General features: G+C 40.0%; 1 long non-coding RNA gene across 1 annotated transcript; it reads right to left on the bottom strand.

Moving 5' to 3' along the window:
- Positions 1-4,064: 4,064 nt before the first annotated feature.
- On the bottom strand, positions 4,065-9,204 carry LOC309666669. Its single transcript, XR_014267224.1, has 3 exons — positions 8,351-9,204; positions 5,976-6,095; positions 4,065-4,287 (listed from the first exon to the last, which is right to left on the bottom strand). It is a non-coding gene; the product is annotated as an uncharacterized lncRNA (long non-coding RNA).
- Positions 9,205-22,620: the final 13,416 nt, after the last annotated feature.

Raw genomic sequence — 22,620 nt, 5'->3', positions numbered from 1 at the left:
CTGTAAGGTGCCCAACATCTTAATACATTCCTTTTCTGCTTAAACTAGACAATGCAGGCTCTGTTGTTTGCAGCTTTGAATGCTGGCTGGTTTTTATTCTGATGGTTTCAACTGCATATCTTAATTTTCTGAGGGATTTGAAGGGGTGATAAACAAAGCTGAAGCGTATCTCTACACACCGAAGCCACTGAGAAATTGATATCATGCTAGAAAGTAGTAAGGATATGCAATATTCCTCAAGAATTTCTTTGTTTTGACCCTGATTAGAGCTGCTTGGTTATCTCTAGAAGCAGAGAGAACTGGAGCTTAGGCTGCCTTGCAACGACTGGTGGCCCTCCCTTTCTGAGGCTTTTTGTTATTCTGAAATCCCTAAGAAGCCAGAATTCTTGCCTGTACTTCTGTGTCCAGAAAATAGATTTTTCTTCTGTAGCTTACTCGTGATATGAAGCACTGCCCTCCCTAAACCCCCTGAGTGGCTCATGCTGGTTTTCAGATGGAAGGAAGACTATGCCTGGGAAACCTTCCTGCTTTTAAGTAGAGCTTAAGTGAGGTCTCTGAAAGGGGGACGCTGGACAGAGCTGTACAATTGCCCTGTACAGTAAGCAGATCAGGAGTGGACAAGAGGACGGGCAAAGGGCCACAGAAGCAAGAGAACAGACGGAAACATGTAGTTCAGGAAAAAGGAATAAGACTTAGAGAAATTATCCTGGTCTAAGTCAAAGAAGGGAGAGCCAGCATCTTTAAGGACCTCATTATTTCCCCTATTACCTCTATGACTGCTTTGCATTCAATGTGTATGTGGTTTTGGATCCTTGCTGGTGTTGGTCGTTTGCACCTAATTTACAAATTAGGTACAGCTTTTAATGTGATGAAATTCATGTACAACGTTTACAGGAGCAGAACCAATGAACAGCTGCATTTGAATGGAAGTTTTCTTTGGTCCCAAAACAGAAAAGGCCATTTTTATTATACATTTATTTCTTGATCCCAGTTTTAGGTTTGTGGGTAAAATGTAGCTGAATAAGCACTTTCTAAAAATTTACTTAATTGCCCAATAGACCTGCCCCCAAAGGGAGGTGACAGAGAGGATCAACATAGGTACACGCTGTGACTTGTATAGCAGTTTCTTCTTCACAGCTTTGTCCCTTCTATATCTTCTAAAACTTCCACCATTAGATATTTAGATTTTTGACAAAAAACAAAAACAAAACAAAACAAAAAACAGGGAAGTTGGGGGTAGCTTTGGGCCAGCCAAGGTCCACCATTAATTATCAGTATCATTGCCTACTTTTCTTCGGTGCTTTCCAGTTTGGAAGTTACTTTAACATCCTTTGTTTCCATCATGATTTTGCTTCTTAGCAACAATCTTGAGAAAGAAGTAGGGGCTTACATTATAATCAAAAGGTTTAAAATAAAAAAGGGGATGCCTAAAGGGGTTAAGTAACTTTTTCAAGGCCACAGAGCTAGTAAAACGATCCCTCATCACTCACATCAGAAGCAGAGTAAACCTGCTGCCCTCTCTCATGCTAACAGATTAAATGAGAGAAAAGAGCCCTGGGGAATTTCCTCTAATCACCCCACATTAGCTGAATAGCACAGATTGCCTTCTACTTCCTCTCAAATCCCACTGCACTTACCATCTGTAAAATTCACCTGAGCTCTTCCTCATATTTTGCCTTGTCTTTCTTTTATGAGTTGAATAAGTGAATGGGGGAATGGTGTACGCGTATACTTCAACCCCCTCATTATATAGTATAAGTATTAGTAACAGGAACCTAGACTTCTGTATTCTCACAAAATTTAGCACAGTGCAATGCTTCTAAATAATTTTTATTTGAACTTAACTAAATTAGATAATAGCATGGAAAATACAGACTTTGGCCCCGAGAAGATAAAATAGAGAAAAGGAAAATTTTAATAAAGGTATACCAGGTACTTTTGTGCCTATGGAGTCTATTACCATCATTTAAATCATCCTTTTGCTAAGATATTTAATTCCCTGACCTTCTTAGTGCACACGCCCACCTCAATTCAATCGTAACACTGGATCAACCTACACGTACCCCTCAAGCCTTCTTCACTCCTTACCTTGGCTAGCCTAGAAACAAGATAACAAGCAACAGAAAGATGAACACACACTTGCTTAAATAATGAAAGGTATTTGGACTGAAAAGCCCGAAGGTAAAACTGCCTTCAAATGTGGCTTGATGTTACAGCTCAAATGATGTGAGCAAGACCAAGCTTCTCTTTGTCTTTTCACTCTGCTTTCCTCAGGGTTGGCCTTCTTATCGGGTCAGGCATCGCTCCATTGCCTTCTAGTGTGTAGCAGGGCTACTGAGAATTCTGATGCCATTCTCGTTCCTGGTGCTTGGTATGTGACCTATTTTTCCCCATTGGAAGCCTTAGGGTTCTAAAATTTCGAAATAATCTTTCTTCCTCATATCCAGCAGGGAAAAACAAATATGTGTCCCTGTATTCACAGTGAAAGTCCTAGGTCATGTGCCCACCACTGAACCAGTCACTCTGGGCAGGTAATTCAGATAAACTGATCATTTTAAGCTCTCTTCTGTGTTCCCATATTGGAGCTAGAAACAGAATCAATTTCCCTAGAATCCCATGGATCCCAAATAGAAATCAGTAGTTACTGGAAAGGGAGAAATAGATACTAAAGAAATAACTAACACGTTCTCCACTTTCCTTTATCTTGACTGATGGGTGTTACTAGAAGAAATCAAACAACTGTGTAATTCACAAATGAAAATTTGTGATCTCTAATGTCTGCAGGATTCTCGTTACATTAATTGTTCTCCCTCCTTCACAGTTCGCTCTCTACTAAGTGCTTTTCCTTGGCTTAGTGATCAAGTATCTCTCTTCACAAAAACAAACAAAGCTTAACTCGAACCAATGCCGCTTAACTATTACCTTGTTTATCTCCCCTTGCAGCCAAGCACTTGAAGTCTTCACACAGTGGAATCCATAATAAAGGGAGACAAAAGCAAGATCCCCCGCTACCCATAAGATATCAATCATCACACTCTCCCAGCTACCACGAGTGATTACTACTTCTTTACCAATCTTCCGTCTAGTCTGCCCTCCCTGCAGATAAGATTTATTGAGATATCCAATCATAGAATTGCCCTCACTTTTTGGTAGTCAGTAAACCCCTATTTCCTTATACTCTCTCCCAAATTACCCAACTAATCCAGTAAAGCTCAAATCCAACAAATATGTTCTTTCTAAGGTCCCCTTATAGAAACACCCCTTGGTTCCTCATGGTGAGTGTTCATTCCTCTTGCAGTGAGTAATAAAACCAACTTGTTTAAATAAAGGTATGTACCTGGTGGTCTTTGGCTGGAGGGTGTTGGCAGCCCTTACTGTATCCATTGATGTAGTCACTGAAATCCATTAAGTACCCTTCATTTCTCTTCTGAATTACTCCAGCCTCCTCAAAAAATGGTTTTCCCTGTTCTCAGTCGTATTTTCTCTAATCTGTTCGGAAACTCAGATCTAATCATGTCACTTCCATGAAGGATGAAGTCTAAATATTTTAGCTTAGCCTGTGACACCCTCCTTACAACCACACCTCCTGTATTATTAGTCACCACCTCTCCAACTCCAATTCCATGCACCAGCCGTGACGAATTTGCTCTCAGCTCTTCCAAAGCATTTTTCTGAACTCTGGCATGGCCTTTAGACCTCTTCTGATGCCTAGAGAATCTAGCTAATTTTCACTTAGTTTTTACTTCTTAAAGACGTGGCTCAAGGACTTCCCTGGTGGCGCAGTGGTTAAGAATCTGCCTGCCGATGCAGGGGACACGGGTTTGACCTCTGGTCCAGGAAGATGCCACATGCTGTGGAGTAACTAAGCCCATGCGCCACAACTACTGAAGCCCGCACGCCTAGAGCCCATGGTCTGTAACAAGTGAAGCCACCTCAGTGAGAAGCCCGTGCACCGCAACTAAGAGTAGCCCCCGCTTGCCGCAACTAGAGAAAGCCCGTGCGCAGCAACGAAGACCCAACACAGCCAAAACTAAATAAATAAATAATATAATAAATTTATTAAAAAAAAAAGACGTGGCTCAAGCATTTTGTCCTCTGAGAAGCCTTCTTGGATACCTCTGGGAGTCACTGGTTTGTGTTTATTTCTCTCATAGAATGTACTGTAATTATTCATCTGTTTTCTCTATGAGGCTGCCAACTTCCCAAGGCCCATACCTTGTCTTATTCCTCCTGATACCCTCCCACAGGGGATCATACCCAGGGTTCTTCCGCATGCTCTGCGGTGACCTAAATGGGAAGGAAATCCAAAAAAGAGGGGCTATATGTATACATATAGCCGATTCACTTTGCTGTACAGCAGAAACTAATACAACATTGTAAGGCAACTATACTCCAATAAAAATTTAAAAAAAAAAAAAGGAAGAAACACCCTAGATTCTCAATAGGTATTTGTTTGTTGAAGGAATGACTAAATAAACATGAATGAATAAGTAAAGTAACGTAAAAATGAAAAAATAAATTAATGAATAAATAAAGAGGGAGAAAAGTAGGGAGCACTGTATTTGGAGATGCAAGCATACCCCAAGGGGAGATATTGATTGGCAAATTCATGCTCTGACAACTTAACATCTTCCCCTGGTCATATCTGCTGTCTCTTTCCCCCTGGGGTTGTGAGGGCAAGGTGCAAACTGAATTGAAAGAACTAATTAAAGTGAATAGATTCATATGAAGATATCTGTTGGGGGAGATAAAACCAGGCTATCTTGGTGGGGGTGGGGGAACATTTATTTCGCCTCTGACATTTACCTCACCTTTTTCAAGACAAGACATCTTAATTCTGATTTAAACTTTATAGTCAACCATTTAACCTAAGACCCATTACTTGCAGCTTATTGTTGCTGCAAACTAAAATCCCCAGGGAGCAGACGCCTTGCGAGAGTTGTGGTTTTATTTACCAATGTAAGTACTGTGTGACTCACATCCTCCCCTGAGGGGAATCTCAGCTAGGTAAAACTTTTCCAAGGCTCAACTTTTTCTGGAATAACTTTGTCATTAAAGACATAGGCACTGAATCAAAAGCTAATTGAATCAAAACTGTGGATAGTTTAATCTGGGATTCTAGACCCATTTAGTGCATAAATAATTGGTACCAAGTGTCTTTTATGCAAGGATGCCAACTGTTTCTGGGTCCCAGTGCAATTATTTCTAGTTTTGAAGGCAGTGTTTTAAACTCCCTCAATTTATTCACATACTCAATGACAAAAAAAGATTTCAATGTAATACCAATTCATAAAATATTAGCTGATGATCTTGATCTAACCTGTTTTCAAAAAATAAAGGGCATCCTTAAAAATCTTTTCTTTTTTTTTTAAATCTTAAAAAAAATTTTCTATTCACACTTTTTATGGGAATACTTTTCTAAACTTCTAATTTCACTGGAGAAAATCACAGCGAAGTCTTCTCATAAGAATGACCAGGAAGGACTTCTGTTCATTTAAATAATTGTAGACCCCGCACTTTATATGTTCAATTTCTTCATTTACTGGTGGTAAAATGACATACTGCCATAGAAGAGAGAAAAGGGAATTGTGGGGCTATAAGCGAGAGATCACAATCAGTTGAGAGGATCAGGGTAAACTTCTAAATTGAGTGATTTGTAAAGGAATTTAGGGATGAATAGGATTTGGGGGAGCATCTGAAAGCAATCTCTTACTTCCATGATTGCCAACATAGTGGAGAATTGTGAAAGACTTTGAAATGTACCCAAAAGATCTGGCTGACTTCAATGGAAAAACTAGGTGAATTGGCTCATAATATTGGGTTACTGGGCCTTGCATTGTCTGTGAGCTATTTTACAACTCTATTATTTGTACACAGGTGACAGCAATGCAGATAACTCCTGTTCAGAGACAAGAGAATCTGTCTGCGGCAGTCTAGTCCCTTTCCACTACATACACGCGGTGCACGCACCTCACCTCAAGTAGACTCCTGGTGCCCGAGTCCTAGTGCCCAGGTTGTCAGAAGCACTTCTACTGCCTCTCACTGAGGTCTCTTGTTGCAGAGCTTGATGTCCAAGCAGGCTCGGATGGCTTTTCCTGTGGAACACATAATATCTGTCCTTCCCAGTTCCTGCCCACACACCAACCTCTCACTCCTGTCCCTAACACACAGGAATCACTTTGAACATACAAGTTAAACTGCCTCTTAAGAAGATATAACCACAGACGCTGGAGTCCAGACCATGAAGATACAAATATCTCTTTATGTTCATCCCTATCCGTCACCTTCTTTTAGTACCTGAAGCATAAAATTCCCTCTGAGGATGAGAACTCTTACACAGGGGTCATTGGTACCTTCAAGTTCTCAGAGTATGAAGTTGTCTCCTAAGATGAAATGTTCTTTTGCTTCCTAGTTATGTCCATAAAACCCAGGAAATTTTAATAAGAAACCTAGATAATTTAGAAATGTTTTTTGGAATCACAGATATGCTTTAAAAAATAATTAACCATTACTACACTGTTTCCAGTTTTATGAAAATGGAACAACCTTATAGTTGCTGCCATTCCTGAGTTCATTGTAATAAAAATGGCCCTAGTTCCTGGTTAAAGTCAGCAACCTGTCAGTCCACTCTCTTCAGTAGATGTCTTCTACTGCTGCAGGCAAGAATTTGTTTTAGGTGCAATTTTGTTCATTAATAAAATTATATACCAGAAACTGACCAGTGCCCCAGTACTGTGTTGCAAACAGCTTTCCGTCAGGAGTGGGATCTGAAAAAGTTATTTCGTAGTGAGGGCACAAAGCCCACGGCCCAGCATCTATGCCTCCTTTATTCACACATCATTGACAAGGGTGGAACAGAAAGAGAGAGATTGTGAGAGGAGGATCTTAACTATCGAATCTCATGATTCTACTCTTAAGGGCAGCATAAAAGGGTGCCTAATAGGTTACCAGAAAGTTCAAGCACTAAGAGAAACCAGAATGACATAGAAGGCAGGCTTTTCTTACTGTATGCCCAGGAAAACTCTGAGTTAATGCCCACCCAGGGAGAAGAGAAAGAGATGCCAACACAGGCTATGTATTACTTTAATTGAATCTCTGTATGTGATTTGATGAAGACTTTTGAAGCAGGGTTGGGGGTTGGGGGGATGGCGAGGCATATTTAGGGTTGCAAGATAGCACATTCATCACACCCCTGCATCATGCCATGTTCCGGTTATGTAATTATGAAATAATTGAACTGCCCTCATAAAATTATATAAACATTAAATGATTACATTTTAGAAATGAACCGCTTGATCCTGCTCAGGTCCTAACCCATAATAAACTTGGCACCACTGGAGAGGGTTGGAAGTGAGACAAACAGTGAGCACGGCTTGGCATCCTGCCACTAAAATTCCTGCTGTGGAAGGGTGGCCCTTTCAAAGAACACCAGAGACCAAACTGGTATTGAATTTAAAAATCTGTAACAACAACGACCCCAACAACTACTTCAACTCCACCTCATGTCGATTCTTTTATTTTTTTCATGAAGATTGTCGACATTATTTTTATTTTCATAATGAAGAATTTAACCCAAAGTTATAACCATTTTCAAGCATTAAGAAAGTATAGAGAATAATAACAACAATCATCAATATCATTCACCGGCCTGCTTCACCGCATGTCAATTCTAACTACCAATTACGACATTGCTGCTAATGCCATCAGCCAAACGGGAGCCTCTGAATTGGGGGAGTAGGGGGATTCGAAAACCATAGAGATCAAGAGACCACGATCCTGTTTCTGAAAAGGAAAATTCTAGAGTAGTTTAGCCGAAATTAAGAACAGAGGTTTTGAGCCCTTTTTAATTGAAACTGCTTTAGACAGGTGTACCTCATTCAGTTACTCATCGTAATTAACACAGTCAAAGGATAGTACTGGGCCCAAAAATCCGCTCTCCTGAAACGTTCATTTTCATCATATTCATTTTCACAGTTATGAATATCTTAAGAAGAAAAGATTAAGACCAAAGAAATCCTTTCGTAAGCGCCAGGGAACCATGAGAGGAAGACCAAATTTATTTAAGGACAAATTTCCAGACGATGGGTTGTATTGGGAAATTTGGGATTTCACCCCCTGACTCAACAGATACGTATCTCAGCAGACACTCTATGAGGTCTGAGAGTCATCCATTCAAGTAACTCCTATTATTTGAAGCATGTTAGACTTGCCCAGCATGTTTTATATTTCAATTCACTTTCGTGTCTATCAGTTTATCCATAAGATCATGACAGAATGAAAGAATGCACAACTGGAAGAGGTCCTGAGAAATGCATTCGAGGTCTCTGAGGTAAGCATGGTAAGGACTCACCTCTGTCACCAGTCAGGAAGCAGGTAATGATTGACACATGCAGATTTGATCAGCTTCTCAGTGCTGGTACCGGAGAAGAACCCGGCTATGAAAGGCAGAAGTACTTTGGAAACAGCAGCTTATACGTACAGATCGAGATGGATTCCTGGTCCTGGGAATATCTCACAAAGCAAAGCCAGCCTCAATTCCAAGTGAGAGATCAGTCTTTGAAAGGGCACACTGATCCTGGGAAATAACAAATAAATTAGACCATAGTTTCTGATTTGGCTGTCATTTTTCTAATTGTTGCTTTCTTTCTATATGTGTGTGGGGGGCAGTTGTTTATTGATTTGAACTTTGCTAGCAGGGGGCCAACTTCTAAAACTCTAGTGTTGTCCACATAGAAGTATATCTCTTTAATAAATATAACTGATGAAACTTTGTACATATTCATATATTTCACATTTAAAACAGTAGATTTAATTGAGAAGAGTTGGAAGAGGAGAGCGCCTTTGTATTTTAAGTGGCATGATTATTGCAGTTTTCTCAGATTATTAACATTTTTCTCTCCTGAGCAGAATCAGTGTTTTATTTTAGTGAGACAGTCAGAAGAGGAGTGGCAAGAAAGCCTAAAGTTAAAATAGCAATGCAGCATCAATTACTCTGGATTTTCAGAGTTATGTTTTTTGGCTCTCCACAAAGCAGATTAAAACTTAAAATTCTCAGTGACACCAAAAAGGGCCCCCAGGATTGGATATCCTCATAGGAGGTACAACAAAAAATAGAATTAAGCCTGGGGGTTCCAAACCAGACCCTAATAGTAGCAGCTGTTTTCCAGGTTCATTTAAACAATCCCTAGATTGAAACAGACTTTTTAAACATCTGTGCCACTAGATGGCACTATATAAGCACTTTTATTTTCACTTTTCCTATCTTCCCAAAGAAACAGGAAGGAGGCAAAATATTAGGTAAGGGAATCCATTCAGTCCTTGAAATTGCTATCGTTTATTAATTTAACTAAATCTTTAAATTATAAGCCTAAACACCTTGTAACCGATTTGCCAATACCTTAATTCTCTAACAGCAGGTACAGTTCCATTGATGAGAGACTGGCTCAAAGGCCGCTTTAGATTTGTTATTTGGCAGACAGGAAAGTGAATAAGAAGGCAAGAAAATTGATAATATGTGAGAGGGCAGACAGGAAAAAGAAATACATTTATAAGAAAATGTCTAATCTTGAATTTTCTTTGGTTTCCATTCAAACTCCCAGTGCCTCAGAAGATTGTCAGTGTAATGTTCTATCAGTAGTACCACAATTTATTCTTTTGTTACACCATGGGGACTGGAGACGAAAAGGCCCGTGCTAGCAGGAGGCACAGGAGGAGATTATATATGCAAATCATTCCGTAGCTCTTGTACCAGGAGAGGGTTTGTCTTGTAATATTTCTTTTAAGCTGCACAGAGAAATCTTTGGTTGGTTGCCAAAAAGCAAAATTGGGAGGTTAAAAAGAAGGGGAAGAAAGGAAGAGACGATTTGAAAGGAGTATGCAAAGCTGTGAATGAACAGTCAGAAGATGTGTGATAACTGCAGTGTCTGTGATTTTTTTTTTTTTTTTTTAAAGAGCTGAGAATGGAGGGGATGCAGGGGTGGGTAAGGAATGCAAAGCAGTCTGGCGAAGCAAGGTTAAGTGTATTCAGGCCTGGGGAATTGAGGACATCTGGTCATATCCAGACCAAATGTAATCTGCGTGACTGGCAGTGGGTGAGTATAACCCAGGTCACCTGCTTTCCTAACCCAGGTCACCTGCCTTCCTAACCCAGGTCACCTGCCTTCCTAACCCAGGTTGGCTGCTTCTTGATTCTCCTTCCCAGGAGCAGTCAGCCACGTTCCACAGAGCGGAGGTGCCAGATGCTACTTCTTTCCCCGAAAAAGTCAAGTGGGGACTTCCTTGGTGGCACAGTGGTTAAGAATCTGCCTGCCAATGCAGGGGACATGGGTTCAAGCCCTGGTGTTGGAAGATCCCACATGCCGCAGAGCAACTAAGCCCGTGTGCCACAACTACTGAGCCTGCACTCTAGAGCCCGTGAGCCACAGCTACTGAGCCCGCGTGCCACAACTACTGAAGCCTGTGTGCCTAGAGCCCGTGCTCCGCAACGAGAAGCCACAGCAACGAGAAGCCACAGCAATGAGAAGCCCGTGCACCGCAACGAAGAGTAGCCCCTGCTCGCCGCAAATAGAGAAAGCCCGCGTGCACCAATGAAGACCAAACACAGACAAAAATAAATAAATAAATAAATAAATTTATATTAAAAAAAAAAAGTCAAGTGGACGCTGAGGGAGAATTTTAAAGACATCAAAGAGCCTGAGTGGACAACCGCATCCCTGTAGCTGTCAGTTCTACCGGTCCAGTAAGTTCAGGGAGGATGGAGATGAAGGAGCTGTAAGACGTGGGCGGGGATGGGAGTGAGGGTGGTGGAGGGCTGCTTTGATGGGCTTTCTTCCGCTAGCACAGAGTCAGTAAACTTGGTTTTCTTCCTTTGTATACTTTAGCTTACAAACATTGGCTCCTCTCTGAAAAGGTCACCCTGCTATTCAGGCAGAATTTGTGACTCTCAGCAGCTGGGAAAACCTTGGAACCAAAGAGAACCTATTAGGAGAGAAAAAAAACCCCAACTCATCGCTAAGCCAAGATATGGGGACAAGATTAACCTCTAAAAAAATTTTTTTATGACAACAAGAACACAAAATTTCTCTTTGATTCATAACCTTAATAAATTCTGCTTATCGTTTGCAATAATTCTAAGGTATTCTAAAAACACTTTTATATTAGAAAAGAGTTTCATATTAGTTTAAATTATTCTAGGAAAGAGATGCCCTATTCCACCACTAAAAGTTATGGAAAAATCAATAAGAGGACATTCTTTACTCTCACTAATGAAGAAAGAACCTAAAAAGGATTGCTGAATTTTGGAGACTGGGGAGTTGTGTTTATACCCACAATAAAACATTAGGCTACTACATCAGAAAAACCTTGGTTCATTTATTTTGACACAAGTATTCAAAATAATTTAGTTTCCTTGGTAAATGGTCTGTAGACTCTTTGAAGTGTTGCTAGCTAAAATATTATTAATGTGAATTCACTCAACACATCTCATAATTTTGCTGAGAAATGAGATGTGAACACTGCATTTTATGGGAGCAAAAACTGGAGGAGGGGAGCAGAGAGAGGAACAAGGATAAATAAACAGTGGGTTTGAATTTAAGGAGTTCAGAGCACCAGCAACTGGGAAAAAGAAATCAGGAAACTTGGATTTTGCTATCAATTACTCAGATTCAGCTTAAAAAATAACCTCTGTGGTTAATGAACACGCTGGGGACAGTTCCACATGAACTGTGGGCACATTGCTGGGAATTTCCTAAGCATTCAATGTCATCTAGTTCCCATGTGCTAAATTCATTCACTTCACAAATGTTCCCAATGTCTTCATCCATCTAGTATTTCGTTAAGTTTATGCCGGACATCAATTCTAACGTGACTATGATCCCAGCCCTACCCCAGGCTGCATTAGGGGGGCCTATTCTGTGGCCAGAAGCTTCACCAGTTGTCCCAGTTCATGCAGGATGGAGTGGTTTCTTAGGATGTGGGACTTTCATTGCCAAAATGGGGACAGTAGTAAACTGGGATAGTTGGTCACCCTATCACTGCTCCCCTCGTTCCCCTGAGTAAACGTCCGTTAGAGCTCTTATAAACGGACTGTCATTTTGATTCTCTCATTTGCCTCTCTCACTAGACTAAGTTTCTTGTCTCTCTGTATCCCTAGCATCTAGCACAGTGCCTGGTACTTAACTGATACTCACCAATGTTTGTTGCGTGCATAAAAGAATGGAGAAATATATGGGGGGGAACGACAACTATTTTGTTTCTTTCCCCACGAAGGGGAGAAACTATCCTTTCTGTGTTTCAATCCTATTATAGAGGGTTTTCGGAGAAATAGGGCCATCAGAAGAAGGCAGGGTTTCATCTGTAGCCCAGAGATCTCTCTTCATAAGGAAGAGGCCCGAGAAGCCACCATGAGCTGCCCGCTCTCTCCTCTTTTGTGCAACTCAAGGGTTTTCTCTTTAAAAAAAACTTCTTTCACCCTCTGGCTTCCCATTCTGGGGCTTCTACAGCATTTGTTTGTCTTCTCTGCTGCTCTGAGGGCACCTTTTTTTTTTTTTTTTTTTTTAATTGAGGTATAGTTAATTTACAAAATTGTGTAAGTTTCAAGTGTACAGCAAAGTGGTTCCATTATACATATATATGTATATATACTTTTTCAGATTCTTTTCCACTATAGGTTATTACAAGATAGAGTATAGTTCCCTGTGCTATACAGTAGATCCTTGTTGTTTACCTATTTTTTATATAGTTGTGTGTATATGTAAATCCCAAACTCCTGACTTATTGCTGAGGGCATCTCGAACTGTCTTTCTCTTAGTCATTTATGGATCACCAGAAGCTAGCACTGTATCTGGTCCATAGTAGGTGATTAATAAAGGAACAAAAGTAAATGTCAAAAATACAGAGGAATTCATTCACAAGCGTTCCATCAGACAGACATAGAAATCAGAGGGGCCGAACCTAACAAGGAGATGCTCATAATAAGAACATAGATCGAGTAGGCTCTCTGCATTATTTTATTTAATCCTCACAAACAAGCCTCATGAAGTTTGAATCATCCCATTTTACGAAGGAGGAAACGAAAGGTCAGAGAGATGAAGTAATTGCCCAAAGTCACAGAGCTCATGAGAGGCACAGTCCAAGCTGGTTTCACATTCTGTTTCATCTGACCTCCTTTTATCTAGGGATAGACGTTTTTGACGTGGACAGTAATAGTACCACATCTGAAGAAAGCAGGTGTTTGAAAAACTGGCTCCCAGTGTATATTAAAGATGGAGGAGGGGGCGGAAAGGACATACTGAGAAGGGTATATACATTGTGACTAAAAGAGTTTGTGGAGGGCTTTCCTGGTGGCGCAGTGGTTGAGAATCTGCCTGCCAATGCAGGGGACACGGGTTCGAGCCCTGGTCTGGGAAGATCCCACGTGCTGCGGAGCAGCTGGGCCCGTGAGCCACAACTACTGAGCCTGCGCGTCTGGAGCCTGTGCTCCGCAACAAGAGAGGCCGCGATAGTGAGAGGCCCGCGCACCGCGATGAAGAGTGGCCCCTGCTTGCCACAACTAGAGAAAGCCCTCGCACAGAAACGAAGACCCAACACAGCAAAAATAAATAAATTTATTAAAAAAAAAAAAAAAAGTTTGTGGAACCAACCACCCCCCAAATCTCCCTTTGGATGAGATATTAGACATGACTTACTCAAAGCTCTCACTTCCTCAAATACTCTAGATTTCAAGATTTGCAGGGAGGACAAGCAAGTGTCCAGACCTGTGCCTGATTTTGTTTTTATGTCTATTAGTGAGATATGAGTGAATATGATTATATGATCTTAAGAGACTTGGGAGAAAAAAAAAATCCAGTCTAGATTACACCTGGAACGCAAAACCCTGGAGAAATTCCACTTATGAAAAGAAGGACCTTTAAAGGAAAAGAAAGTTTGGGACTTCCCTGGCAGTCCAGTGGTTAAGACTCTGAGCTTCCACTGCAGGTGGCGTGGGTTCAATCCCTGGTCAGGGAACTATAATCCCACATGTTGCGCAGCAGGGCCGGAAAAAAATTTAAAAAAAGAAAAAAAGGAAGGAAAATTTGTACAATGAGGTACCACTTCACACCGGTCAGAATGGGCATCATTAAAAAGTCTACAAATAACAAATGCTGGAAAGGGTGTGGAGAAAAGCAAACCCTCCTACACTGTTGGTGGGAATGTAAGTTGGTGCAGCCACTATGGAGAACAGTATGGAGGTTCCTCAGAAAGCTAAAAACAGAGCTGCCACATGATCCAGCAATCCCAACTCCTGGGCATATATCCAGACAAAACTGTAATTCAAAAAGATACCTGCATCCCAATGTTCATAGCAGCACTATTCACAATAGCCAAGACACGGAAACAACCTAAATGTCTATCGACAGATGAATGGATAGAGAAGATGTGGTACATCTATACGATGGAATACTACTCAGCCACAAAAAAGAACGAAATAATGCCATTTGCAGCAACATGGATGCAACTAGAGATTATCATAATAAGTGAAGTCAGAAAAAGAAAGACAAATACCATATGATATCACTTACATGTGGAATCTAAAATATGGCACAAATGAACTTATCTACAAAACAGAAACAGACTCACAGACATAGAGAACAGACTTGTGGTTGCCAAGGGGGAGGGGATTGGGGGAGGGATGTATTGGGAGTTTGGGGTTAGTAGATGCAAACTATTATATAGAGAATGGATAAACAACAAGGTCCTACTGTATAGCACAGGGAACTATATTTGATATCCTGGGACAAAACATAATGGAAAAGAATATAAAAAATAATGTATATATGCGTATAACTTAGTCACTTCGCTGTAAAGCAGAAATTAACACAACATTGTAAATCAACTATACTTCAATTAAAAAAATAAATAAATAAAGGAAAATAAAAGAAAGGAAAGTTTGGGACTTCCCTGGCGGTCCAGTGGTTAGGACACCACGCTCTCACTGCAGAGGGCCCAAGTTTAATCCCTGGTTGGGAACTAAGAGCCCGTGAGCCGCATGGCGTGGCCAAATAAAAAAAATTTTTAAAAAAAGGAAAGTTTGAAAAACATTCTAGGACAGAAAGCCGTATGAATTTTAATAAAAGTAAATATGTATGTGTGTGGGGTTCAGGGTCAAATTTTAGTTGTATTATAATCATATATGCCAAGAAATAAAGCATCTTTACTTCCTATAACTGGTGTGGGAAGTAAATGAAGGAACAAGAGATATTTTTTTAATTTAATTTTTAAAAATTGTGTACAATTCTGTGGCAGAACAAGAGACTCTTTAACTTGCCCATTAAAATCACTTCTAGATTAAACAGTTGTGTTCAGGTACATATTTTGTCAATTCAAAGGTCAGCTCCCTATTGGGGATGTTCCTCCCTCTTTGTTTTTCTATTCAAGATAGCGTCTGTAGGGGAAAGTACTCTTGGCAACGTGGGCACTTGGCATTTATATGATTTTCTATTGGTCTTTACTATCTGGTGGATAGTCTGAAGGAATCTCTGGACCAGTGTCCACTGAAGTGTAACCGGAAAGTCCATTGTGCCTCTTCAGCAGTGCCCACCCCAAGAGCTGTTCATCCAACTTCTGACTATCTTCCTCTAGAAGGGGAGAGACTTCTTTCTTTTTCTTTCTCTCTGGAAAAATCTTCCTCTACCGCATATCCTTCTTTTTTTCTCATAGCACTAAGCACAGTGGCTCAGCCTCAGTTGCGGGTGAGTTGCCCTCTACACACCTTGGAAGAAACTCTTATTTGTGTCTGCCAAGTACAGCTCTCACTATGGGATCCTTGTCATAATGTAGAAACAGGAATTACTGAGAACCAAATAGCACCGAAACAGTGTCCTTATTACACATATGAATAAACTTGAAAATTGACAACCTTGCATCCATGACTGTAGGACATCTTTAGTAGATCCCATCTAACTCTAATCTTAAATGAAAAAACAGAGTAGGAAACCTTTTTTTTTTTTCCAGAAAAAAAATGGAAAGAAAACAATTCATTTATTTAAATATTTAATGAGTCTCTCCTATGTGATTGCCATGCATTTTGCTGGTTATATGTCCAAAAATTAGACGGAGCAAATGTGAGGAGGGGGGAATCCAAAAGCAAGTTATGATTTCACACACACACACACACACACACACACAGAGAGAGATTTGATTTGAAATAACAATGTGATCCTCCTACTTTTGACTTCAACCAGAGAAACAACAGAAGCCTATAATTAAGTCTGTATGTTTTGATTCAATACCATAGAATACGTGTTCTATATTTCTATAAGAAAAACTTTTGAAAGGTGAAAAAACATTGTATCTTGCTAGTCTCTAGAATAATTTTGGAAGTTTTACCCATTTCAAAAACAATATTCAATTATATTTAGAGTCTTTTAAAACTTCCACGAAAGTTTCCTCTGACAATGCAATCATCACGTTCCAAGGTTTTAAAAAAGTATTAACCTTCTAATATATTTGATAATTACATACTGATATGTACTGTATTAAGTAAACATTAAGAAAAAGCTTTTCTTAATATTTAATATCCACTTTTGACACTTGACTTCTGGGATGAAATAATGTGAACTAAAGATAGTTATCAATTTAATTAAAACTGAGTTTTCTAATATTGAGATTAGTTGACATTGATATCAAAGGCATAGCTGGTTAATTTACATTAACATTGGGACAAGAAAAATTTTTATAAACAACATTTATACCTCTAGCTTTTCAGAGATCTTTTAATATGGAAAGGGAAAGCGATCAAAAGATAATGGAAAGAACATTGGTTATAACAGCAAGAATTCATCTGAAAAGAACTGAAAGTACAGAGACCTGATTAACCCCAGCTGCACCAAACCACATGGGATGGAACAAATATTAACTCTCACCTTTACTTAGATTTATGCAATTTTCCTGGTTGCTCTGACTTATTCTGCTGCTAGCATGGTTAGTACACTCATTTTATTTAACATAAGTTTGTTCTAGCCATACTCACGCTGCACGTATCAGTGAGGTAAGGAATTGGCCAATGCAGCTTTCTAAAAACCAGGTAGATTTTTGTGGCAGCTGCCTGTCAATTTCAAACCAAGCTGAACTGAAGAGCTTTCGTTCTCTACCCCTCCCACCTGCGACCTCACCTCAGTCACATCACGGTGGACACAGAAGACGGGGAAAAGTCTCTGATCCTTTTCAAACCTATTTTAGGCGCATGGATCAATACATACTGAACGCCAACTTTGAGAAACTACAGAGACCTTCACCTTCTTTTATATTTTTCCAATATTGATCTTTCTTTATTTCCTATATTCAGGGAAAGTGTGGGATGGGTAGAAGGCTGCAAGCAAACTGGTCTTATGGAATTAAGATAAAGCAAACAATACGCCCCCGAATGTTGGTGCATCAATGAAAGTGCACAGTAGGCATGAATAGTGTTGGCATCTGGAATTGAGGGAATTGCTATGCTCTGAAGATCCTTAGGGAGCCATAATTGTGTTGGATATGTCCTAGTAAAATTATGAGGGAGGCAAATTTAGGAGATAGTAATAGCTAAGATTTATTGAGTACTTTCTATGTATCAGGCATTTTCTTACAAGCTTTATTTTATTTAACCTTCACAATCCCATCCTGAGGGAGATACTATTCATTATCCCCATTTTACAGATAAAGAAGTGAGGCACAGAAAGGTAAATTGCTGGACTTCCCTGGTGGCGCAGTGGTTGAGAATCCACCTGCCAATGCAGGGGACATGAGTTCGATCCCTGGTCTGGGAAGATCCCACATGCCGCGGAGCAACTCAGCCCGTGCACCACAACTACTGAGCCTGCACTCTAGAGCCCGCAAGCCACACTACTGAGCCCTCTTGCCATAGCTACTGAAGCCTGCATGCCTAGAGCCCGTGTTCCGCAACAAGAGAAGCCGCCACAATGAGAGCCTGAGCACCATAACGAAGAGTAGCCCCCGCTCGCCGCAACTAGGGAAAGCCCGCGCGCAGCAATGAAGACCCAACACAGCCAGAAATAAATAAATAAATAAATAAATAAATAAATAAATAAATAAATAAATAAATAATTTAAAAAGAAAGGTAAATTGTCTAACATCACACAGTTAGTAAATGGTGGAGTACTTATACTCAGGGCAGACTGATACAAGAGGCCATGCATCTATTTAATCGCTATGCAAAGAAGCTGCATAATCATGGTAGACCTCAGTTAACTAAAAAACAAACTGCAGTGCAGGAATAAACCCTGGTTTATTGGCATGTGGTCAGATGATCTTCAACAAAGATATCAAGAACACTCAATGAGAAACAGTCTCTTCAACAAATGGTGCTGGGAAAACTGGATATCCACATGCAAAAGAATGAAGCTGGACCTTTATCTTACACCATAAACAAAAATTAATTCAAAGTGGATTAACGACCTAAATGTAATGCCCCAAACTATAAAATTCCCAGAAGAAAATACAGGGGAAAGTCTTCATGAAAATGAATTTGGCAATAATTTCTTGGATGTGATACCCGAAGCATAAGCAACAAAAGCAAAAATAGACAAATGGAACTGCATCAAACTTTAAAACTTCTGTGCATCAAAGGACACAGTCAACAGAGTAAAAAGGCAATCTAGAGAATGGGAGAAAATATTTGCAAATAACATATCTAATAAGGAGTTAATATAAAGAACTCTTACAACTCAACAACAACAACAAATAACTCTAAAAAAAATAGGCAAAGGACTTGAAGAGACATTTTCACAAAGATAATATACAAATGACCAACAAGCATATAAAAGATGCTCAACATCACTAATCATTAGAGAAATGCAAATCAAAACCACAATGAGCTATCACCTCACGCACATTAGGATGGCTACTATTAAAAAAACAGAAATAATAAGTGTTGATGAGGATATGGAGAGATTGGAATTCTCGTCCACTGTTGGTGGGACTGTATTGTGTTGGCCAAAAAGTTCGTTCGGGTTTTTCTGTAAGATGTTACGGAAAAACCCGAATGAACTTTTCGGCCAACCCAATAGAACAGTGCAGCTTGGAAACAGTACAGTGGTTCCTCAGAACATTAAACACAGAACTATCAAATGGTCCAGCAATCTAGGTATAAATCCCAAAGAATTCCAAGACAACTGAAAGCAGAGTCTCAAAAAGATATCTGGACACCCGTGTTCACATCAGCACTAGTCACAACAGCCAAGAGGTAGAAGCAACACAAATGTCCATCGATGGATGAATGGATAAACAAAATGTGGCATTTACATACAATGGAATATTATTTAGCCTTAAAAAGGAAAGAAATCTTGTCACATGCCACAGCAAGGATGACTCTTGAGGACACTATGTTAAGTGAAATAAGCCAGTTACAAAATGACAAATACTGTATGATCCCACTTATATGAAGTATTTAGAGTAGTCGAAGTCATAGACACAAAAAGTAGAATGGTGGTTACCAGGCAAGATTGGGGTGGAGGTGGATTTGGGAGTTGTTTAATAGATACAGAGTTTCAGTTTTGCAAGATGAGAAGTTCTGGAAATCTGTTGCATGATGATGTGAATATAGTTAGCACTACTGAACTATACAGTTAAAAATGGTTAAGATGGTAAATTTTATGATATATATATATATATATATATTTTTTTTTTTTTTTTTTTTTTTTTAACCACAGTGAAAAAACCAAATAAACAAACCGGAGACACTGGCTAGCTGAAAGGCACATATTGACACTTTTCTTCTATGAGCTGTAAGATCTGTTCCTGCTCTGATATTATTTTAAAATATCTCGAATTGTGCACGGCAGCCCCTTATCTCTTTGCAGGACCTTTCTCTACAGTCGTCAGTGTCCACAATCTCCAGAGCATTTTATGACCTACCAATCCTATCCTGTAGTACTATTCAGAGTCTCAATTCTTCTGAGTCCATAATCTAACAACTTTGCAAATAATAGGGAGTCTCGGATTTATCAGATAAACCAATTCTGTTAACATACTATCTCACTGAAACAATACCGCATTCTTTAATCCAGATATATATGTGTATCCATAAGGATACCCTCAGATAATAAAACTATATCTGATGAAAGAAGTGTCCTATTGAAGGAAATGTTTTGTTGAGGAAGGGAGGCAGGAAGGAAGAGTGTTTTGCCCCTCAAATAAGTGAGTGGCTTCTCAGTCAACCAAGAGGAATATTAGGCCAGAGAAACAAAACAGTGTGCCTGGAAGGGACAACACAATACTTGGGGATTCAGGGAAGACAGCAAGGACAGGAATGTTTCCAGGAGAGCTGAGAATAGAGTCTAGTTGTTGGTCAATTCATTTATGTCTCATTAATATTCAACATTGACTGGATTGTATTACTTTCTTTCCCCACTGATGTCAGGTCATTATTATTGGAGCTGGGTTTTCCCCTCCCATTTGTGCATGCCCCAGGACATCTCCCAAAATGAGACTGTCACGCAGGGATGTATTGCAAGGGAGCAGCAGAAGAATGAGAAAGATAGTAAGGACGCTGGAAGAACCAGTGTGCAGTGGACATCACTCTGCCCAAGGTGAAAAAGCTCTAACAGAGAGAGACAAGATGGTGGTCACTAGCAAAGATCTCTCCTTTAGCAACAGCGTAGAGAGATCTCATATCTCTCCAGGTTCCACAGGCAACTTTTTCTCCTGTTCAGTGGCTTCCCAGAAGGTGATGAATTAATAGATTACAGCCAGAGAAATGGAGCAAGGGCTTCTAGAGAGGACAGATGATGATCCCACAGGCTCAAAGCCAAGAGGGAACTGAATCAGTACGACATCTCAGCAAGGGCTCTGCTAAACTTTAAAGTTCTTGCTTTTGTGTTAAATGAAGATCAACCATCAATCTCTCTCCAGTGTTCTGTGTAATGCAAAGTCACATCATTCAATGACAGATTTTTTCTGGTAAACTTTTCCTTTTATCTCTGCCAGAATAGCAAGGTTGTATATTCTTAGCATAATAAATGGATATACATGCACATATATGGAGACCATTTTTCATTTCTAAACAAATGAATTGGGTTCCAGAAGTTCACATTTGAATCAGTTGACTGGAACTTGGAATGACTGTATGTATAAAAATATTGTTAGAATTTAATGCTTTTATTTTTTATTTTTTATTTTTTTAAAAATTTATTTATTTTTATTTATGTTTTTGGCTGTGTTGGGTCTTCGTTTCTGTGCAAGGGCTTTCTCTAGTTACGGCGAGCGGGGGCCACTCTTCATCGCGGTGCGCGGGCCTCTCACTATTGCGGCCTCTCTTGTTGCGGAGCACAGGCTCCAGACGTGCAGGCTCAGTAGTTGTGGCTCACGGGCCTAGTTGCTCCGCGGCATGTGGGATCTTCCCAGACCAGGGCTCGAACCCGTGTGCCCTGCATTGACAGGCGGATTCTCAACCACTGCGCCACCAGGGAAGGCCCCGAATTTAATGCTTTTAAAATGATGCTCTATGAGGCACAAGGAATTCTTACAGAAAAATACAAGAGTAATAGTCTTTCCCCAATTCTCAGGGTAATGTAATTATTGGAGATCATTTTCTTGGTTTTAAGAGTTTTCCCCATATATTCTCTCTCAACAATAAAAGAACATTTGAGAGCTTATTGCGAGTTAAGTGTTTTGAACACATCATCTTATTTAATCTTCACAAGGATGCTATTTCATAGTTAGAAAAAGTCAAATGACTAATTTCCCCACAGGCTACTCCAATAAGTGGAAGAGCTAGTAGGGTAGTGGATTTAAACCTGTTCAGAAATTATTTCACATTTCTCCCACTGAGGGTTATGTCCCCTTCCCTAGAAACTGGGCTGGCCTTCGTGACTCACTTGTAACTAACAGATCCAGTGGAAGTGACAATGTGTGTGACTTCTGAGGCTAGGTCAGAACAGGTCACGCAGCTTCTACCTGGCTCTTTTGTGATGCTTGTTTTGGTAGAAGCTAACTGGCATGGGAGAAATCTGACCATCCTAAGACCTCCATGCTAGAGAGGCCACATATAGGCACCCTGGTCATCAGCCCAGCACATCAGGGAGCCATTTACATCTCCAGCACATGGAGAGGGTGTGGAGAAACAGGAACCCTGCTACACTGTTGGTGGGAATGTAAATTGGTGCAGCCACTATGGAGAACAGTATGGAGGTTCCTTAAAAAAAACTAAAAATAGAACTACCATATGACACATTAATCCCACTCCTGGGCATATATCTGGAAAAGATGAAAACTCTAATTCGAAAAGACACATGCACCCCAATGTTCATAGCAGCACTATTTACAATAGTCAGGACATGGAAGCAACCTAAGTGCCCATCAACAGAGGAATGGATAAAGAAGATGTGGTGCATATATACAATGGAATATTACTCAGCCATAAAAAAGAATGAAATAATGCCATATGCAGCAACACGGATGGACCTAAGTCAGAGAAAGACAAATATCATATCACTTATATGTGTAATCCAAAAAAATGATACAAACGAACTTATTTACAAAACAGAAGTAGACTCACAGACTTAGAAAACAAACTTATGGTTACCTAAGGGGGAAGGGGAGGGATAAATTAGGAGTCTGGGATTAACAGGTAAACACTACTGTATA

Source organism: Balaenoptera physalus (genome assembly GCF_965194825.1).
Source record: "Balaenoptera physalus genome assembly, chromosome: 9".
Lineage (NCBI taxonomy): Eukaryota > Metazoa > Chordata > Mammalia > Artiodactyla > Balaenopteridae > Balaenoptera > Balaenoptera physalus.
The sequence above is the reverse complement of the archived record's forward strand: the minus strand, read 5'-3'. Positions and strand labels throughout refer to the sequence as shown.